At 45.4% G+C, this 22,493-nt stretch overlaps 1 protein-coding gene and 1 long non-coding RNA gene across 3 annotated transcripts in view; both read left to right on the top strand.

Moving 5' to 3' along the window:
* The first annotated feature begins 2,676 nt into the window (after positions 1 to 2,676).
* Positions 2,677 to 7,417, top strand: LOC140204875 (uncharacterized). The gene is made up of 3 exons (XR_011887717.1): positions 2,677 to 2,949; positions 5,583 to 5,729; positions 7,012 to 7,417. It is a non-coding gene; the product is annotated as an uncharacterized lncRNA (long non-coding RNA).
* Positions 7,418 to 10,465: 3,048 nt separating this feature from the next.
* The window catches only part of foxred2 (FAD-dependent oxidoreductase domain containing 2), a 50,859-nt gene continuing 38,831 nt past the window's right edge, over positions 10,466 to 22,493 (top strand). For both annotated transcript variants that reach the window (XR_011887716.1, XM_072271766.1), the window contains exon 1: positions 10,466 to 10,561. The gene's annotated coding sequence lies outside the window, so the exon portion shown is untranslated. The remainder of the gene's footprint in view (positions 10,562 to 22,493) is intronic.

Raw genomic sequence — 22,493 nt, 5'->3', positions numbered from 1 at the left:
AGGCTTGGCAGGAGGCTGGAGACTTGAGACTTGAGGCGAGGCTTGGCAGGAGGCTGGAGACTTGAGGCGAGGCTTGGCAGGAGGCAGGAGACTTGAGACTTGAGGCGAGGCTTGGCAGGAGGCAGGAGACTTGAGGTGAGGCGAGTCGAGGCTGGAGGCAGGAGACGAGGTGAGGCGAGGCTGGAGGCTGGAGTCTTCAGGCTTGAGGCTAGAGGCGAGGCTTGGCAGGAGGCTGGAGTCTTCAGGTTTAAGACTAGAAGCTAGAGACGAGGCTTGGCAGGAGGCAGGAAACTGGAGTCTTCAGGCTTGAGGCTAGAGGCTAGAGACATGAGGCAAGGCTTGGCAGGAGGCTGGAGGCTGGAGTCTTCAGGCTTGGGGCTAGGCAGGAGGCCGGAGTCTTCAGGCCTGGGGCTAGGCAGGAGGCCGGAGTCTTCAGGCCTGGGGCTAGGCAGGAGGCCGGAGTCTTCAGGCCTGGGGCTAGGCAGGAGGCCGGAGTCTTCAGGCCTGGGGCTAGGCAGGCTCCTCCTGGGCAGGGCGTGGTTCACCTGGGCAGGGCGCGGTACTCCTGGGCAGGGTGCGGATCACCACCCGACCGAGGCATGGAACAAGAAGGGACAAAACCAACCACAGGTAATGGCAAGACGGCCTGGCTTACCCGACGGAGGCAAGGGACAGGAAGGGACAGAACCAACCGCAGGTAATGGCAAGACTGGCTTACCTGGGCAGAGGCAAGGGACAGGAAGGGAGCTAGGTACAGGGTGGCTCCAGGACAAGACTGCAGGCGAGATGAGGTGAGAGTTACCAGCAAGACAAGGCAAGGCTTCAGGCAATGCAAGGTGAGACAAGAACTTCAGGTGAGGCGAGAGTTACCGGCAAGACAAGGCAGGGCTTCAGGCCAGGAAACAGAAGGCAGAAGAAGGGATACAGGGAGTAAGGACAAGAACAATCCAGCAGCCACGCCCTGGTCTCTGAAGGTATTTATGCAGCCAGACCCAACGAGTCCATTAGAGCTCAACAAGAACAGAAACAGGGTAGACAGGAAAACCAGGAGCAAGGGTCAATGGACTGGACTGTGAACCAGAATACGGAGTTCACGGACCGGACCATGACAATCCTAAATTTACTCCTCCAAACCTTGAGGCTATGTCCCCTAGTTCTAATCTCACCTACCAGTGGAAACAACTTTCCTGCCTCTGTCTTATTTATCCCTTTCAGAATTGTATATGTTTCTATTAGATCTCCTTTCACCCTTCTGAATTCCAGAGAGTACAGTCCCAGGCAGCTCAATCTCTCCTCATGGTCTAACCCTCTCATCTCTGGAATCAACCTAGTAAACCTCCTCTACGCTACCTCCAAAGCCAGTATATCCTTCCTCATGTAAGGAGACCATTCTGGCTTCCCTCTTACTTCTCTTCTTCTTACCTGTCTAAAACCTCCCTCTAGTGCCCCTCCTCCTTCCCTTTCTCCTCTCCTATCAGATTCCTTTCATCTTCAGCCATTTCCCTTTTCCACCTATCACTTCCCAGCTTCTCACTTCATTCCCCCACCCTGACCCACCTATCACCTTCCACCCTGAACTCCTTCCCCACCCCCACACCACCTAATTCTGGGTTCTACCCCCTTCCTTTCCAGTTCCGATGAAAGGCTCTTGGACCAAAAGGCCAACACTTCATTCATTTCCACAGATGCTGCCTGACCTGCTGAGTTCCTCCAGCATTTTGTATGTGTCACCGCAGAATATAGCGTCACAATTACAGAAAAAGATCCTGTGAAGGTAGACAATAAGGTATGTGAGGTCACGATGAAGTGATTTGAGTGATCGGGAGTTCATTTCTGTTGTACAAAGGGGCTTTGCTTTCACTTCTAAAGTACTTTGTAAAGCCCGTTCAGTTCCCTATAAACAGTCATATTTCCTGTCTCTGCCATTAGGCTAGCTTACAACTGCTAGGTTCTTAATGGGTTAATGACAAATGAGTACTTCTGGAGGATAGCACTGTGTCTTTTGCTTTATATGTGGAAAATTGACCTTCTTGGACCTTCTGGTATATCGTCTATCCTACCAGGCTGAATCATGGTTATTGCTACTGAGTTCCTCCTCCCCTTCATTTCATGCTGAGACCAGTTTTGGAGAACTGCCAGGCTGTTGTCCTTTCAAAGTGACTCAACCATGGGGAGAGAGGTTTGTACCTCATGCACATGCCTGATGCTGGCTTGGTGCCCACAGTCCCCTGATGTCCTGTGACTACTGAAGAAGAAGTCGGGAAGAGATGAGTAATGCTTCAGTTTTATCGCTGACTCACCTCTGGCTCTCCCCACCAAACTGACAAAGGATTCCAACCCAAGGCACACTGGACACGTTGCGCGTCTAATGAACTCGCCCTGTGAGAGCACTGTCTTGCTGGCCTTTGAATTACAAACAGAAGCAAGGGTTTATTTACCAAAGTGCTGCTGATCTCATCATGGTACAATGAACCATGTACCTTTTGGTGGTGCCTTTTTGACCCTTCAAATTATTCATTTGCAATTTCTTAATCCCTCCAAGAGGATCACAACCTTGTCATTAGATTTAGAGGCTTGCGAGCCTCAAAAACCCAGGGAGCCATGTTGGCTGGAGTCAGGGCTTTTTGTCTTGGCTCTTGGTGGGGTCACCCATGCCAAATGGGTCAAAGGGTTAAAGGTCAGACTAAGAGTGGACCACTGCTCTGCCAGTTCAGGGGGTGGGGGTGGGGCTAACAACCCTGACTGGCAAAACAAACTGTTACAGAAACAGCAATGAAAAATTCTTCTACATCTGAGTGTGACAGTATTCCTGAGTCTCCACTTGGGACTCACATGACTGACAGGAGTGAAAACTGAGAGGAGGCTACTGACACGACGAAGGAAGCCCTGAACATCACCAGGGATGGCGGACCTTCATTGCTGACCTAAACACCAGCGGCGTAATGGGCAGTAAGTCATTTCATAATTAGGCACATTTCCTCAGGTTTGAACAAATTTTCAGCAAATGTACCTGCTTGTTTCAATAAATGACCTTAAAGGAAATGGAACTGATAAAAAGATAAAAGGTTCAGCCACTGCACTCGCCATCGGTTTCATTTTCCACTAGATACGTGGAAAATGAAACCGATGGCGAGTGCGGTGGCTGAAAGCTCCGGCAGGCATGGCGCACATCGAGCGGCGTATTGAATGGGACAGCTCACTAACGATTGGTAGTGTGGGCACGGGGCAGGCAGGAGGTTCTCATTTCTCAGACAGTCCCCTGGGATGACACTTCTGCTCCAGTTCTAGGCAGTGGAAGATGCCTGGGTGTGAATACTGGCAACTCTGGGTGACTGTTCCACACCTGACTGGCTGCATCACTGCCTGGTACGGGAACTGTACTTCCCTCGATCGCAGGACTCTGCAGAGAGTGGTGCCAGGCGGGCGGCTGGGTGGATCCCAGTTCAAGATTTCCCAGCTTGATTCATCTCGTAGAAGGGGGAACAGCTTGTTAGGTGCTGGGGATTAGAGCCATTATTCTGGTGGGGTTGGAAAGAATGGGACATTATTCTAGTGGGGTCAGAGCGAGCGGGACATTATCCTAGTGGGGTTAGAGCGAGTGGGACATTATTCTAGTGGGGTTAGAGGGAGCGGGACGTATTCCTAGTGGGGTCAGAGCGAGCAGGACGTTATTCTAGTAGGGTTAGAGCGAGCGGGATATTATTCTAGTGGGGTTAGAGCGAGCGGGACGTTATTCTAGTGGGGTCAGAGCGAGCGGGACATTATTCTAGTGGGGTCAGAGCGAGCAGGACCTTATTCTAGTGGGGTTAGAGCGAGTGGGACGTTATTCTAGTGGGGTCAGAGCAAATAGGACATTATTCTAGTGGGGTTAGAGTGAGTGGGATGTTATTCTAGTGGGGTTAGAGGGAGCGGGACGTATTCCTAGTGGGGTCAGAGCGAGCAGGACGTTATTCTAGTGGGGTTAGAGCGAGCGGGATATTATTCTAGTGGGGTTAGAGCGAGCGGGATGTTATTCTAGTGGGGTCAGAGCGAGCGGGACATTATTCTAGTGGGGTCAGAGCGAGCAGGACCTTATTCTAGTGGGGTTAGAGCGAGTGGGACGTTATTCTAGTGGGGTCAGAGCAAATAGGACATTATTCTAGTGGGGTTAGAGTGAGTGGGATGTTATTCTAGTGGGGTTAGAGCGGACGGGACGTTATTCTAGTGGGGTTAGAACGAATGGGACGTTATCCTAGTGGGGTTAGAGCAAGCGGGACGTTATTCTAGTGGGGTTAGAGCAGACGGAACGTTATTCTAGTGGGGTTAGAGCGAATGGGACGTTATTCTAGTGGGGTTAGAGCGAACGGGACGTTATTCTAGTGGGGTTAGAGTGGACGGGACGTTATTCTAGTGGGGTTAGAGGGAGCAGGACGTTACTTTAGTGGGGTCAGAGCGAGTGGGACGTTATTCTAGTGGGGTCAGAGCGAGTGGGACGTTATTCTAGTGGGGTTAGAGCGAATGGGACATTATTCTAGTGGGGTTAGAACGAATGGGACATTATCCTAGTGGGGTTAGAGTGAGCGGGACATTATCTAGTGGGGTTAGAGCGAGTGGGACATTATCCTAGTGGGGTTAGAGCGAGCAGGACATTATTCTAGAGGGGTCAGAGCGAGCGGGACGTTATTCTAGTGGGGTCAGAGTGAATGGGACATTATTCTAGTGGGGTTAGAGTGAGCGGGACATTATTCTAGTGGGGTTAGAGTGAGTGGGACATTATTCTAGTGGGGTTAGAGTGAGTGGGATGTTAGGTTGATGAGAGTTAGAGTGAGTGGGACAGTCTGATGGGTTAGAGTGAATGGGACAATAGTCTGGTGGAACAATTAGTGTCTGACAGTCACAGCAGGCCATTTTTCGGTCACGTCACATTTACCTGTCTCCTTACCAGTTTGCTGTGATCCTGTTGAAGCCCCAACCAGACCTATCAGGCAGACTATGCATTGTTCCGCAAATATCAGTGGCACTGGGGGGGAGGGGGGATGTGTCCATTTCCCATGCAACCACAGCCCGGGGATGTCAGCAGTAAAACCACATCACTACTGCCGATCCTCTGTGAGCCCAAGGTCATCGTCTGCACAACAATTTGTTGGTAACGAAACCTGTCATAATGGAAGGCTGTATTATAAATGCAAGTTCATTTTAACTTCAGGGTCTTCATAGGTTACAGTAGGGGTTGCATTCCTGTGAAGTGTTTGTAACCCAAAGTTTGAAATGCAGCCTGAAGATGCCTGCAGCATGCAGTAGTTGGCAAAGTCATCCCACCGAGCTCGCAGGCACTAACTCATACGCACGGGCTTTTCATACGTCAAGCAGGGGAAGAGCTGAAATCAGATTTTCTACATTTAAGGCGGCGTGGATAAGCATCACGTGTTTTTAGTTCTGCCTTCTTCTTCGTGGGGGTTCGTGTTTCTCAGCTAGTTAATCCAGTGACATGAAAAATAATGCAGAAAGTTGAGTTCAGCTCTCATTGGGGCTTTTGGGGAAACAGGTTAAATCAGCTATTTCAGTTAAAATAGTCGTTTCACATGTCTCTTTTTTTGGGGAAGGAAGACCCTGTTCTGTGCTGAGCTGGCTCCCGTGTGACTCCAACTCCGAGTGGAAGCTTTCCTGCTGTTCTCTGTCTGAACTACATTTTCATATGCACAAGACCCAGTATGGATGTTTCTCTGAGGAAAGGAGCAGAGCGTGGAGAGGTGTGTTTAATGACTGCCTATCAAGATAGATGGTTGGTGGCCTGGGGTGCAATTCTTGGGACTTTAGTTGGTTATTTCTTTGGGAGGAATGATAGAATGGTTCATTCTGTTCCTTTCTTTTTTTTTTAACTACAGCACATTACAGACCCTTTGGCCCACAATGTTGTGCTGACCATGTAACCTACTCTAGAAACTGCCTAGAATTTCCCTACCGCATTGCCCTCTATTTTTCGAAGCTCCATGTACCTACCCAAGAAGCTCGTCACCACCGCCGCCAGCAGTGCATCCCACCACTCTCTGTGTGAAAAACTTACCCCTGACATCTCCTCTGTACCTACTTCCAAGCACCTTAAAACTCATGTTAGCCATTTCAGGCCTGGGAAAAAGCCTCTGGCCATCAACACGATCAATGCCTCTCATCACCTTATATATCTCTATCAGGTCACCTCTCATCCTCTGTCACTTCAAGGAGAAAAGGCCGAGTTCTCTCAACCTATTCTCATAAGGTACGCCTTCCAATCCAGGCAACATCCTTGTAAATCTCCTCTGCACTCTCTCTGTAGTATCCACATCCTTCCTATAGTGAGGTGACCAGAACTGAATGCAGTACTCCAAGTGGGGTCTAACTAAGGTCTTACATAGCTGTAACATTACCTCACAGCTCTTGAACTCAATACCACGGTTGATAAAGGCCACACACCATATGAATTATTAACAACACTGTCAACAGTCCTTAACAACGGTTTCAACAGTAGGTTACAGTAGGGTTTCAGTTATTAATCTCCCAAGAACAAATTAGCTATCCAAACTGAGAGAAATAGGACTATTATTGGCTACTTACTGTGCCCATGGTTTGTTTTTCATCAAATTATGGTATTGCTTTGCACTGCTGTAACTATATGTTATAATTATGTGGTTCTGTCAGTGTTAGTCTTTGGTTTGTCCTGTTTTCTGTGCTATCACTCTGGAGAAACATTGTATCATGTATGCATTTCTAAATGACAATGAAAGAGCACTGAATGTTCTCATAATCTAAAGCAGAACATGAAGCTGCATGATCATGGCAAAAGTACAACCGGTTCCTTTGAGTCCTTGAGTTTAAAATCCATTTTCCTCTCCCGGTTTGGCCTGTTTGTGACTCCTATCCTGCAAGGAGCAACCACCCTCCTAAAGCGGCTTCAAGAAGGCAGCCCTCAGACATTTGGGGGACCAGACTGGTAACGTTCACAACCAATGAATGATTATTTTTTAAAATAATTATTTTTAAAATTATTTTTTTCAGATACACAGCACAGCAACCAGTTCGTGCAAGCATTTCCTGGGACACGGGAGGATGCAGATGCTGGAATGTGGAGCAAACAATTCCAGAGGGGTAGTCGACATTTCCCTCGGCTCCGTAGACGGCTGTCAGACCTGCCGAGTCTCTCCAACAGTTTGGTTTTGCAGGTACAGGTAGTCATAATGGCCGGACTGAGAGCAGAGTTTTAAAAGTGTTCTACAGCAGCACCTAGTGGCCAGAGTTTGGGCGTGCAGATACGTTAATCCGAGCAATCTCACTGCCAGCAGTCACCCCAAACAGGACCCATCTGGTCAGGATGCACCTGGCCTATCTTGCTGCTTGAACTGTCCTGGACTGCAGTCGTGAGACCTTGGCTGTACCATTCAAGAGTCCCCTGACACCTTTGAAAGTTGTCAATCTAAAAAAAATAAAAGTAATTCAAAATGAAACTTGAGATTTTAAATCCTTATAATTTTTTAGAAGATAGCAAATCAGCTAAAAAGTTTTAAATAATTAAAAACAGAAAATCAGAAACAAATAATCAGAAAAACAAAACATAAAAGGATCTTCTTGCCTTTACCCCTGTCTGCTACGGGATCTGAGAACCACATGAATCACAGCAAGATGGACTCCACCAAAAACGGCAGTCCAGATGTGGACAAGAGGAATTCTGCAGATGCTGGAATTTCAAGCAACACGCATCAAAGTTGCTGGTGAATGCAGCAGGCCAGGCAGCATCTCTAGGAAGAGGTACAGTTGACATTTCGGGCTGAGATCCTTCGTCAGGACTAATTGAAGGAAGATTTAGTAAGAGATTTGAAAGTGGGACGGGGAGGGGGAGATCCAAAATGATAGGAGAAGACAGGAGGGGGAGGGTTGGAGCCAAGAGCTGGACAGGTGATTGGCAAAGGGGATATGAGAGGATCATGGGACAGGAGGCCCAGGGAGAAGGAAAAAAAGGGGGGGGGACCCAGAGGACGGGCAAGGCATATAGTCGGAGGGACAGAGGGAGAAAAAAGAGAGTGAGGGAAAGAATGTGTGTATAACAATAAGTAACGGATGGGGTACGAGGGGGAGGTGGGGCATTAGCGGAAGTTAGAGAAGCCGATGTTCATGCCATCAGGTCGGAGGCTACCCAGACGGAATATAAGGTGTTGTTCCTCCAACCTGAGTGTGGCTTCATCTTTACAGTAGAGGAGGCCGTGGATAGACATGTCAGAATGGGAATGGGATGTGGAATTAAAATGTGTGGCCACTGGGAGATCCTGCTTTCTCTGGCAGACAGAGCGTAGGTGTTCAGCAAAGCGGTCTCCCAGTCTGCGTCGGGTCTCACCAATATATAGAAGGCCACATCGGGAGTACTCATGCCATCAGGTTGGAGGCTACCCAGACGGAATATAAGGTGTTGTTTCTCCAACCTGAGTGTGCCTTCATCTTTACAGTAGAGGAGGTATAAGGTGTTGTTCCAAGGTGCTCCCGATCAGGCTGATCTCCACATCACATCGGCTCCCTAACATCGGGGTCGTTGGCTTCGTTGGGTTCGTCAGGCGCGGCTCCAGGGAGTCCTTCACCGTTCTGAACTATTCTCTCTCAATGCATCCCCTGCCGAATCCCTTTCGGTTTGGTTTTTCCATGAACCCATTCTACCCGACTATTTACAATTGCCGGTTGATCTGCAGACATCCCACCCTGCAAAATCTCACTTCGGGGAGGCGGCATTTCATACATCTCATTCTTCTGTGTGTGTGTGTGTGTGTGTGTGTGTGTGTGTGTGAGAGAGAGAGAGAGAAAGAAAGAGAAAAACACGCCATGGCAGAGTGTTCCAAAAAAAGAAAATATAAAACGTACCTCACCCCAGACTACCCTAAAGCATACCCCTGCCTAATAGGGGTCAAAAATAATGACAGTGTTGCTCGCTGCACTGTTTGCAACAGTGACTTTTCTACTGCCCATGGTGGGTTAAGACTGTAAAAGACATGTTGAGGTGAGTTTAACAGATGTCATTCGTTCATTAGCATAGTTAACGTCATTTAAACTAGTTGGCTAGCTGCTAAGGAGCTACTCTATTGCAGACATCCCACCTCTCCCGGAAGTCTCCCACAAATTGATGGTGCTACCTCCCTGAAATGAGTTTTTGCAGGGTGAGCTGTCTGCATAAAGGCTTGGCCTCCACAGCTGCCTGTGGCCTGTGACCTCTGGTTTCCCTTTCCTGAAGTCTATAATCAGTTCCTTGATCTATATTGAATGAGAGGTTGTTGTTATGACCCCACTCAGCCAAATTTTCAATCTCCCTCTAGCATGCTCGTTCGTCACCACCTTTGATTCAGCCCACAACAGTGGTGTCATCAGCAAACTTGAATATGGTACCAGAGCTGTGCTTATCCAATCATAGGTGTAAAATGACTTGAGTGGGGGGGGGGTGAAGCACACTGTCCTGGGGTCTACCTGTGATACTTTATACTTTATACCTTATTGTCTTCAAGCAATTAATACTAGAGCATACAATCATCACAGCGATATTTGATTCTGCACTTTGCACTCCCTGGAGTACAAATCGATAGTAAATATTAAGAATTTAAATTATAAATCATAAGTAGAAAACAGAAAATGGAAAGTAAGGTAGTGCAAAAAAAACCGAGAGGCAGGTCCGGATAGTTGGAGGGTACGGCCCAGATCTGGGTCAGGATCCGTTGAGCAGTCTTATCACAGTTGGAAAGAAGCTGTTCCCAAATCTGGCCGTACGAGTCTTCAAGCTCCTGGGCCTTCTCCTGGAGGGAAGAGGGACGAAAAGTGTGTTGGCTGGGTGGGTCGTGTCCTTGATTATCCTGGCAGCACTGCTCCGACAGCGTGCGGTGTAAAGTGAGTCCATGGACGGAAGATTGGTTTGTGTGATGTGCTGGCCTGTGTTCACGATCTTTTGCATCTTCCTCCGGTCTTGGAGAGGACAACTTCCATACCAGGTTGTGATGCACCCTAGAAGAATGCTTTCTACGGTGCATCTATAAAAATTAGTGAGGGTTTTAGGGGACAGGCCAATTTCTTTAGCTTTCTCAGGAAGTAAAGGCGCTGGTGGGCCTTCTTGGCAGTGGACTCTGCTTGGTTGGACCAAGTCAGGTCATTTGCGATGTTGACCCCAAGGAACTTAAAGCTGATTGATTAAAGCTCTGTGGTTTTGTATTACCTATATATTTTATATTTCTTATTGTAAACTATTTTAAATTTTATGTACCTCACTGTACTGCTGCCGCAAAACAGCAAATTTCATGACACATGTCGGAGATAATAAGATTGATTCTCATTCTCAGTAGGTTGTTCTGCGGTGCCTCACTCCCTGCTATCCTCCCTCCAGCCTGTAGAGGGAGCGCTAAGGCAATCGGATTCCCCCCTCCATCCCCAACCCCCCCCCACTCACTGCCCACCCCTCCAGCGACCCCCGCTCCTCACCGCGCTCCGGTTGGCGACGCAGCGTTGGAAAGTGACGTTTGACGCAATCGGTGACGGCGCCGGGCCTGGAGCCGTGAAGGAGACGGGGCGAGTCGGTCGGCGGCGGCAGGTTGGTCCGGTGTGGGGGACGCGGGTCGTTTGAAATGCCTTTGCCCCTCTTCCCCGGCGCCGTGACTGGGATTTAGGGGACGGGACACCGATCAACCAGGTGGTGATCCCGGGCCGCCGCGTCCCCCACACCTTCGCAGAACTCGCGGTTCAGCCGCGCCTCCAGACACCTCCCGTCACATTTTCCCCGCGCCTGGCCTTGACCTTTTACCGATTTCCCACAGTCTTCATCCCGTCTTCCGTAAACGTTCACATCAGATCGGCTGTCTTGCATCGGAGTCATTGGGTTCGTCAGGCGCGGCTCCAGGGAGCCCTTCACCGTTCCAAACTATTCTCTCTCAATGCATCCCCTGCCGAATCCCTTTCAGTTTGGTTTTTTCCATTAACCCATTCTACCCCACTATTGACAATTGCCGGTTGATCTGTGGACATCCCACCCTGGAAAAACTCACTTCAGGGAGGGGGCAGCACCACCCCAGCCCGTCGACCTCAAAGGGTGTACAGGTTTCCCCCGCTTTTCAAACATTCGCTGTTACGAAACTTCGCTGTTACGAAAGACCTATATTAGTTACCTGTTTTCGCTAACAGAAGGTGTTTTCACTGTTACGAAAAAAAGCAGCACGCCACGTGCCCCAAGCAGCCGCTTTCCCCCAGATTCGGAACTGCATTCTCGCCGGCATTGCTTAAACACGTGCCTGTGAGCAGCCGTTTGCAACGTGAGTTCTAAGGTATCGGAAAAGCCTGAAAGAGCTCGTAAGGGTGTTACACTTAGCATAAAACTAGACATAATTAAGCATTTCGATCATGGTGAACGAAGTAAGGACGAAGTGAGTTTGGCTTGTGGAAGTTGAAGAAGATGATGTTGAAGAAGTTTTGGCATCCCATGACCAAGAACTGATAGGTAAGGAGCTGATACAATTGGAAGAGGAAAGGATAACAAACAAAACCGAATGTAGTAGCAAAAGTGCAGTGGTTCAGGAACCGAATGTGAAGCAACTGCGTGAGATTTTCACTGCAATGATAAAGTATGACTTTTTTTAATTTGATTTGGCAACTTCATAGCTTAAAGGTTACTGGAGAGCACTTGCGCAGTGTTTCTGCCGAGAGTGCTTGCTTGAGATTTTGGCTATGAGAACAGTGTAGGCAATCGTTGTAGAGAAGTATTTTTAATTTATATCGGCTGTGTATTTATCACATCATTCCTGCTTTTACTATATATTACTGTTATTTTAGGTTTTATGTGTTATTTGGCATGATTTGGTAGGTTATTTTTGGGTCTGCGAATGGTCACAAATTTTTCCCATATAAATAAATGATAATTGCTTCTTCGCTTTACGACATTACGGCTGATGAACCGTTTCATAGGAACGCTCTACCTTCGGATGGTGGGGGAAACCTGTACGTATATAGGATATTTGATTATGAAAGAACAGAACAATTTATTTGATCACATATTGAAACTATTTACAGACACACACTTGAGTATTTTGTTGGCAGTCTCAATGCTAAATAGCTAAATGCTGATGCAAATAGCTTTTCTATTTCTTTTTCAGACTTTCCTTGTACTGTGATGTGGCTGGCTTGGCAGATTTGAGCATTTTGCCGGAAGTCTCAACCTCATAAAATATGTACTTATATTATCATGGACTCATTTCTTATTCTATTACAACTTTATACAAGTTTACAGGGAGTTTGGCCTCATCACGTAGGACATCAATAGAGTAGCTCCTTAGCTAGCCAGCTAGTTTAAATAACGTTAGCTATGCTAATGAACGAATGACACCTGTTAAACTCACCTCAACATGTCTAACAGTCCTAACCCACCATGGGCAATAGAAAAGTCACTGTTGCAAACAGTGCAGCGAGCAACACTGTCATTATTTTTGACCCCTATTAGGCAGGGGTACACTTTAGTGTAGTCTGGGGTGACGTACGTTTTATATTTTCTTTTTTTGGAACACTCTGCCATGGTGCTGCAGGACACTAAGCTGAACTGATGGACAAGGAAAGAGAGAGAGGGATCGACTGTAAAGCCTGCCCACAGAGAAAACTGATAGGTCTACTTCTTCTGGATAGGGACAACAGAGCGGCGTGGGAGCTGAATTCTGAAGGAAGGCAGTTTTTTTTTAAACTTCTTCGCGTGCAAGAAGGACGAGACTGCGCAGGCGCGTGACGTAACAGGACAGCGCGGAGAGTTTAAAAAGGAAGGTTACTTCCAACGGCTTTCTTTTGGATCAGGACAACAGAGCGACATGGGAGCTGAATTCTGAAGGAAGTCAGTTTTTTAAAAAAACTTCTTTGAGTGCAAGAAGGACGAGATTGCGCAGGTGCGTGACGTAACAGGACAGCGTGGAGAGTTTAAAAAGGAGACCACCCTATACAGCGGGCAGCTGACGGAGTGGGCAGCGGAGTGAGTGGTAGCAGAGTGTAGGGCTTTGGCTTCAACGGGCTTCGGCAGTAAACCGGAAGAGGCGAGAGTGAAGCACCAACTCTGGTTTTTTTTCCCCCTTGGCAAATCGGTCTGGACAGACAGGAACAGCAGGGCTCACACAGCTAACGATACGAGCTAATGGTTTAAAGGGTTTGTCTGTTTGGCGAGGTAAGTGGGTGAGTAGACTTATTTTTCCTGTTTCATTCCTGTAGAATTAGATAGCATGCCTGCAGGGTTAGTGCTTTGTTCAGGGTGTCAGATGTGGGAATCCTGGGAGACCTCCAGCCTCTCTGATGGCCACATCTGCGCCAGGTGCACCGAGATGCAGCTCCTCAGAGACCGTGTTAGGGATCTGGAGCTGCAGCTTGATGACCTACTGCTTATCAGGGAAAGTGAAGAGGAGATAGACAGGAGCTACAGGGAGGTAGTCATCCCTAGGCTACAGGGGTCAGAAAATCGGCTGACTGTTGGGAGAGGGAAGGAAGATACCAGGATAGTGGAGGGCACACCTGTGGCTGTCCCCCTCAGCAACAAATATCTTGTTCTGGATGCAGTTGAGGGTGATGACCTGACAGGGGATGCCCACGGTGACCGGATCTCTGGCACTGAGCCTGGCGCTGTTGTGCAGGAAGGAAGGAGGGAGAAGAGAAATGCGGTAGTCATAGGGGATTCCATAGTCAGGGGAACAGACAGGAGATTCTGTGAGCCTGATAGAGATACCCGCATGGTGTGTTGCCTCCCAGGTACCAGGGTACGGGATGTCTCGTATTGGATCCAGAATATTCTGGAGGGAGAGGGTGAGCAGCCAGTTGTCTTGGTACATGTTGGTACCAATGACATAGATAGGACAAAGGAGGAGGTCCTGAAGAGAGATTTTTCCGGGAGTTAGGAAGGAAGCTGAGAATCTCGGGATTACGACCTGTGCCACATGCTAGCGAGGGCAAGAATAGTAGGGTCAAGCAGATGAATGCGTGGCTGAGAGACTGGTGCAGGGGGCAGGGCTTCAGATTCTTGGATAATTGGGATCTCTTCTGGGGGAAGTATGACCTGTTCAAAATGGACAGGTTACACCTGAACCCGAAGGGGACCAATATCCTGGCGGGAAGGTTTAATAGAGCTGTTAGGGAGGTTTTAAACTAATTTGGCAGGGAGATGGGAACCGGAATGATAGAGCGGAGGAAGGGGAAAACAGAAATAAATCTAAGATAGTGAGCAGTAAGGATGTCAGGAAAGACAGGCAAGTGATGGGGCAAATTTGTAGCCATTGGGATGAGTTGCAGTGAAATCAAAGTGGAAAGTACCAAATACTGGTCTTAAGGTGTTATACTTAAATGCACGCAGCATAAGAAATAAGGTGGATGATCTTGTTGTACAGCTACAGATTGGCAGGTGTGATATTGTGGCCATCACTGAGACGTGGCTAAAGGAGGCATGTCTCTGGGAGCTGAACGTCCAAGGATACACGGTGTATCGGAAGGATAGGAAGGTAGGCAGAGGGGGAGGCATGGCTTTATTGGTAAGAAATTATATTAAATCATTAGAAAGAGGTGACAAACGATCGGAAGGTGCAGAATCTTTATGGGTTGAGTTAAGGAATAGCAGGGGTAAAAGGACCCTGATGGCAGTTATTTATAGGCCTCCAAACAGCTGCAGTGATGTGGACTACAAATTACAACAGGAAATAGAAAAGGCTTGTCAGAAGGGCAGTGTTGTGATAATTGTGGGGGATTTTAACATGCGAGTGATTGGGAAAATCAGGTTGGCACTGGATCTCGAGAGAGAGAGAATTTGTAGAATGTCTGCAAGATGGCTTTTTAGAACAGCTTGTTGTTGAGCCCACTAGGGGATCGGCTGTACTGGATTGGGTATTGTGTAATGAACCGGAGGTGATTAGAGAGATTGAGGTAAAGGAGCCCTTAGGAGGCAGTGATGATAACATGATTGAGTTCACTGTGAAATTTGAAAAAGAGAAGCCGAAATCTGATGTGTCGGTATTTCAGTGGAGTAAAGGAAATTACAGTGGCATGAGAGAGAAACTGGCTAAAGTTGACTGGAAAGGGACACTGGCGAGAAGGACGGCAGAGCAGCAGTGGTGGAGTTTATACGAGAAGTGAGGAAGGGAGTACTGCCCCTGTCTGCAAATGGAGTAGCAGTAATTTTGTGCTGCTCTTGGTTTTCTTTCTCTCCCCCTAGTTTAAACTTTGAATTTAAAATTTTTATTTGCTGATTCTTGAGGGGGAACAACATGTCTATGTCTGCGAGAAGTGGGAAGAATTTACCTGACTCTAGTGATAAAGGTAATGGGAAAGGAAAGGTGCAAAAGGAAAGATCTGATGAAATGCCATCGCGGGCTGAAGGTATCATTCGGACACTGAATTCAATTAAGGATCAGAATGGATCAATTAAGGACCAACTGGAAAAGAATAGTAATGAAATAAAGTCATTTCTGGGAAAACTTAAAGACCTGGAAACTCAAGTTATTACACATGAAGAGGAATTGAAGATAACTAAGCAAAAGTTGTCTGAAGCTACAACTCATTTGGAAAGATATCAAAATAAGATTATAGACCTGGAAACTAGGTCTCGACGAAGGAATATAAGAATTGTTGGGCTGCAGGAGGGAGCTGAAGATGGAGATCTAACGGCTTACTTTGTTAAGCTTTTCCACACTTTATTTCCTACCATTCTATCAAAGCCGCCTGCTATAGAAAGGGCACACAGGGCATTTATCTCGAATTTGAAGGACTCTAGTAAACCAAGATCTGTTCTGGTTTGCTTTCATCACTTTAAAATTAAAGATCAAATAATGTGACAGGCAAGAAAACAGAGGGTTTTTAGATTTATGGAATCTGAGCTCCGCTTTTACGAAGATTATCCAAGAGAGATAATAGAACAAAGATCAAAATTTGCCCTGGTAATGAAACAAGCATATGATTAAAAAAAAACTCTTTCCCTCTTTGAGGTATCCAACAAAAATTAAAGTTTTTCCTGCTAATTCTCCTCCTCGTACTTTCTTTGGTCCAAAAGCTGCGCTGGACTTTGTTCAGGCTATACCCGCTGCTGTTACTGACGCCACTGCTGAATGAACTATCTGAAAGGCTGTTTGGCTATCTGTATATTATTCGCATTTTGGAAAGAAGATTTATATAACCATATAACAATTATAGCACGGAAACAGGCCATCTCGGCCCTTCTAGTCCGTGCCAAGCTCTTACTCTCACCTAGTCCCACCGACCTGCACTCAGCCCATAACCCTTCATTCCTTTCCTGTCCATATATCTATCCAATTTAATTTCATGTTCTATTGTTTTACAACAATGAATCACAGTGGATTTAATTTGGCTTTTTTTGACACCAATCAACAGAAAAAGACTCTTCCGTGTCAAAGCGAAAACAGAACTCTACAAACTGATCTAAATTAATTACAAATATAAGATCAAAATAATTGACTCCTTAAGTCTTCACCACTTTAATATGACACACCAATCATTACTAGTGCAACTAATTGGTTCGAGAAGTCACATAATTAATTAGATGGAGATCACCGTGTGTAGCCAAAGTGTTTCAATTGATTGTAGTAAAAATACACCTGTATCTGGAAGGTCCAACTGCTGGAGAGTCAGTATCCTGGCAAAAACTACACCACAAAGACAAAAGAACACTCCAAGCAACTCTGCGAAAAGGTTATTGTAAAGCACAAATCAGGAGATGGATGTACGAACATTTCCAAGTCACTAACTATCCCTCACAGTACAGTTGTCAATCATCAAGAAGTGGAAATAATATGGCACAGCTGTAAATCTGTCTAGAGAAGGCCGTCCTCAAAAACTGAGTGCCCGTGCAAGAACGGGGCCAGTGAGGGAGACCACCAAGTGACCTGTGACATATCTGGAGGAGTTACAAGTTTCAGAGACTGAGATGGGAGAGACTGCACATACAACAGCTGTTACCCAGGTGCTTTATGAGAGAGTAGCAAAGAGAACGCCACTGATGAAGAAAGCTCATATGAAATCTCTGCTAGAGTTTGCCAGAAGGCATATAGGAAAATCTGAAATCAGTTGGAAGAAGGTTCTATGGTGTGATGAAGCCAAAATTGAGTTTTTGGCCACCAGACTAAATGCTGTGTCTGGCTCAAGCCAAACATATAATCAAAAACACTAAGCATGGTGGTGGCTGCATCATGCTGTGGGGATGGTTCACTGCAGCAGGCCCTGGAAGGCTTGTGAAGGTAGAGAGTAAAATGAATGCAGCAAAATACAGGGAAATCCTGATGCAGTCTGCAAGAGAACTGCATCTTGGGAGAAGATATGTTTTCCCCAAGCATAAAGCCAAAGCTACACAGGAATGGCTTAAAAACAACAAAGTTAATGTCTTGGAGTGGCCAGGTCAGAGTCCAGACCTCAATCCAATTGAGAATTTGTGGCTGGACATGAAAAGGACCGTTCACTTACGATCCCCATGCAATCTGACAGAGCTTGAGCAATTTGTAAAGAATGGGGGAAAATTGCAGGTGTCCAGATGTGCAAAGCTGATAGACATCTGTCCACATAGACTCAACGCTGTAATTGCTGCCAAAGGTGCATCTACTAAATACTGACTTGAAGGGGGTGAATACTTATGCAATTAATTATTTTGTGTTTTACCATAAATAATCATATAACAATTACAGCACAGAAACAGGCCATCTCGGCCCTTCTAGTCCGTGCTGAACACTTACTCTCACCTAGTCCCACCGACCTGCACTCAGCCCATAACCCTCCATTCCTTTCCTGTCCATTTTGCCATCCAATTTTACTTTAAATGACAATATCGAACCTACCTCTACCACTTCTGCTGGAAGCTCGTTCCACGCAGCACTTTCAACTCATGTCCTCTTGTTTGAATCTCCCCTACTCTCAATGGAAACAGCCTATCCATGTCAACTCTATCTATCCCCCTCATAATTTTAAATACCTCTATTAAGTCCCCCCTCAACCTTCTATGCTCCAAAGAATAAAGACCCAACTTGCTTGTCAGTCATTTAGTATGGGAGAGCAAGCCACACTTCTCCAGTAAAATGTTTGTACAACTATGGGGTAGCTCTACCCAATTTCCTCAATCACTGGTCAAGCTAAGCCTAGATATTTGCAGACCTTGCTTTGTTTACTTTCTGCTGAGCTCCAAATCTTTCATTCATTCCTTTACAATTTTATTTCTATATAACTTCATCTTGGAAATGTTACCAGTCTCACCCCATACCTACCTGTACACATTTTCCAACTAAAGGCTGTGTGCACCCCTGCATATTTTCAGATCCTCTCCCAAAGTTTCACTTTTCCATAGTATCTCACTCAGAACTCTAGCAACTCCTGACACAATCTTCATTTCTTCACTGGATACCAGTCCTCATGGTTCAAAGTAATCAAAATCTTCAACATTTACAAATCTTTACATTTTATTTCTCAGAACTTTCTTGCCTGTATTCTAGTTTGCATCCTCTGCGCTGGGGTGGTTGTACATGCCAGTGTCTTTGCTTCACCACTTTTGATGCCTTTACCTATAAGCTTATGTGTCTTTGAATACATCTCAGATTACTCCATCTACTGCTGCTGCTCCCACTCTAAGAAGCATTGGCTAACGATCTAAATAAATGTCCCTGCTGTCTGCTTCGTATTTTACTATTCCCCTATTCCTTTATAAGGAGGTCTTGTTTGATTCTAGCAGTCTCTGATCAGGCTGTGGGTGAAAAGAATGGCCATTTTTTCTGTTGTTGGGGGTGGGTGGAATTTATTTCTTTTACTTAGAGCGGGGGTTCCCAACTTTTTTTTAATGCCATGGACCCCTACCGTTAACCGCGAAGTCTGTGGACCCTAGGTTGGGAACAGGCCCTTCGGCCCAATGAGCTGGCACCTGCCTAACTGCAGATGTTCAGGCAGTGAAATATTTGGATTGATTACATGTACCCTGTAGTATTCTTTGTCTAGATGCCCACATCAATAAGGAATGCCAGTGTGGGTGAAGCCCTTTGTGGGAAGTTGGTGCTCACGGAACCAACCCCTTACGTGCTGGGAAGGCTGAAAACAATATGCATGTTCACACGCCATATGGAAGGTAATAACCCTTTGAGGGGTTTTTGTGAAGTGCCCATACTCTCTGTCAGTGTTATTATGTTGGAGAGGAAACAAGGAACATGGAAAAACTGAGCTTCATTTTCTTAGCCTCCTAGTAGTCACATACCATCCCACCAGGCTCCGCGTCCAGCACTTAATTCTCTGTAACCTTTATGGCAAAGAGATCCCAGCGCCAAGCACATCTTTCCTTCCCCTCACTTTCTGCTTTCTGTAGGGATCACTCCTTACGTGACTGCCGTGTCCATTCCACACTTATCCTTGCGAGCGGAATAAGTGCTACACCTGCTCCCACACCTCTTCCCTCACTACCGTTCAGGGCCCCAAACAGTCCTTCCAGGTGAGGTGATACTTCGCCTGTGAGTCTGTTGGGATCATCTACTGCAAGGATGGCCAATCTATGGTGTATGCGGCAAAAGTGGCGCAATGCACCCCAGTAATAATAATAAAAAAGTAAGCCTTACTATTACTGAAAGCAAGCAAAAAGTATTAACTGATTTGTAGGAAAAAAATCTATAACAGGAATTCAAGTGGCTTAGAGCTAGAAATGGGTTTTACTGAGAATAAATCTAAAACTTAGCAATTATTTTTAGTTATTTTATTATTTCGTGCACATTTTTTGGCGAATGTTATCTTCTTTCACATTAATCTGTTTTCAATTTTAAAAAAAGTTCAATGAGTCAAACTAGGAAAGAAGGACTTTTGTTCTGCAGTCGTTCCATAACTGTTCAATACACGTTTGATACTTGTTTGATCCTGAGGCGCCAGGCGTCTGCACCGGTGGTGCGTCGCAGGTTTTTGCCAGTCAGTTTACAATTGACACTCGTGCGCTACGGAGTTGTGCTTTGTTCGTCCTTTGTGAACATTTGCAGTTTTGTACTTTTTCAGAAATTAAGCCTTGTTTTTACATTCAGGTACCCATCACAGTGCAAAAGGAAATGAGCAAAAGAAAAGCAGAAGGTGGTAGTAAGCATGAATTCAATGAACAGTGGGAAAATGAGTTCTTATTTATAGCAGGTCTGTCAGGAAAACCGTTGTGCATTGTTTGTGAAAACACTTTCTCACATAATGGAAGACATGATCTTAATAGACACTATAAATCACAACATCAGACTGAAATAGAAGGAAAACTGAAGCTAGTGCTTGGGTCTGAGTTACGGAAAGAATATATGATTAAGGGAAAGGAAGAACTCAAAAGAAGACAAAATATATTTGTTAAAAGAAGTTGTGAAAGTTTGGCGATGACAGAAGCGTCCTACAAAATTGCTTTGACATTGGCCAAAAAATGGAAGTCTTTCTCTGATGGAGAAGAAATTGTTAAGCCTTGTCTCCAAATATTTGCAAGATGTCTTGATGATAAACATGCTTGTACTTTCTTTAGCTTTGGACAAATCTGCTGACATATGTGATGTAGCCCAGTTAAGCATTTTTATAAGAGGAATTGATGATAATTTTAGCATCTTTGAAGAACTTATTGGTCTTGAGTTGCTTCATGGAAAAACAAGAGGATCAGCCACATTTGACAAAGTAAAATCATGCCTAGAAAATCTACAGATAGACTCTAGTAAACTCATCGGTGTTTGTACTGACGGAACGCCGTCAATGATAGGTAAAGCCGCTGGGACTACAACTTCGGTTGAAAACTTTTTAGGTTGTCCTCTACTAAAATATCACTGCCATTATACACCAGGAGTCACTGTGTGGAAAAACTTTAAATTCACAGCATGTTATGTTACTGATTGTGAAACGCATGAATAAAATTAGAGCAAGAGGATTAAACAGACGAGAATTCAGAGAATATTGTGGAATATCCTTCATTGTGAGGTGTGCTGGCTTTCTAGAAGACAGGTTCTGAGTAGATTTTGGAAACTGAAAAATACTGTTGGTAATTTTCTAACAGAGAAAAATGAGCTGCCTGAGAAAAGAGCCGTTTTATGTGATAACAATTGGCTATTTGATTTAGCATTTTTAGTTGATGTTACCAGCCATCTCAATGATCTAAATTTGAAACTCCAGGGCAAGAACAAATTGTTCCCTAGCTTAGTAAATTATATCAATGCATTCAAGATGAAGTCAAAACTGTTTACCTCTCAGTTAGAAAATGAGGATTTGATCCAGTTTCCGCACTTAAAAGAGCAGAGTGAATGTGCTGAAGATAATGGCAATTTTACAAAGTATATTGAAAAAATCAGGTTATTGCAAGATTCATTTGAAAGTTGTCTTCGTGATTTTGCTAAAGAAGAAGACTGCATACTTGCATTTATAAACCCATTTTCACTTAGTGAACAAAAAATCATGAAGATGCCTAGAAACATACAAATAGAACTTATTGACTTGAAAACAAATTCATTATTGAACATGAAATTTGATGTCCCAAATGCTTCCAACATGATTAATTTCTGGCGATCATTACCCTGTGAACATTTGCCCAGAGTTATATCTGTCGTTTTGGAACGATGTGCAGATGTGAACAAGCATTTTCAGCCATGAAATTGATTAAAAACAAAACGAGGTCGCAATTGACTGATTCAAATTTGAAGAATTCTCTGCTGCTGTCAGTAACTAATTTAACTCCAAACATTAAAAACTTAGCAAAATCAAAACAAACTCAAAAGTCTCATTAAGGTAAGTAATGTTTTGTCTTGTTTTTATATTAAATCAATATATCATGTAAAAATGCTAAATATGTCTATATTAACATTTTTAAAAGAATTGAATGGAGGTACAAGAATTGTATGGTGCATCTGAACTCATGCGTGAAAAAATTGACGCATGGAATGTAGAAGGTTGGCCACCCCTGATCTACTGTATCTGGTGCTCCTGGTGTGGCCTCCTGTATATCGATGAGACCTGACTTAGATTGGGAGATTGCTTCACTGTGCACATAAGCTTCATCCGCCAAAAAAAATGGGATCTCCCAGTGGTCACCCATTTTAATTCTGTTTCCCATTCCCATTCCGACATGTCAGTCCATGGTCACACTCAGGTTGGAGGAGCAACATCTTATATTCCTTCTGGGTAGCTTCTAACCTGATGGCATGAGCATCGATTTCTCGAACTTCAGGTAATACCCCCATCACCATTCCCTTTTCCCTCTCTCACCTTATCTCCTTGCCTGTCCATCACCTCCCTCTGGTATGCCTCCCCTTTTCCTTCTTCCATGGCCTTTTTTCCTCTCCTATCAGATTCCCCTTTCTCCAGCCCTGTATCTTTTTCACCAATTAACTTCCCAGCTCTTTACCTCACACAACCCAGTTTCCCCTATCTCCTTGTGTTTCTTCCTCCCCTCCACCCCCGCCCCCCGCACGTCTAACTCTGACTCCTCAGCCTTTTTTCTTCAGTCCTGCTGAAGGGTCTCGGCCTGAAACATTGACTATGCTCTTTTCCATAGATGC

Source organism: Mobula birostris, chromosome 11, assembly GCF_030028105.1.
Source record: "Mobula birostris isolate sMobBir1 chromosome 11, sMobBir1.hap1, whole genome shotgun sequence".
Classification (NCBI taxonomy): Eukaryota; Metazoa; Chordata; class Chondrichthyes; order Myliobatiformes; family Myliobatidae; genus Mobula; species Mobula birostris.
Note: the sequence above shows the minus strand (reverse complement) of the source record. Positions and strands in the feature narration are given on the sequence as shown.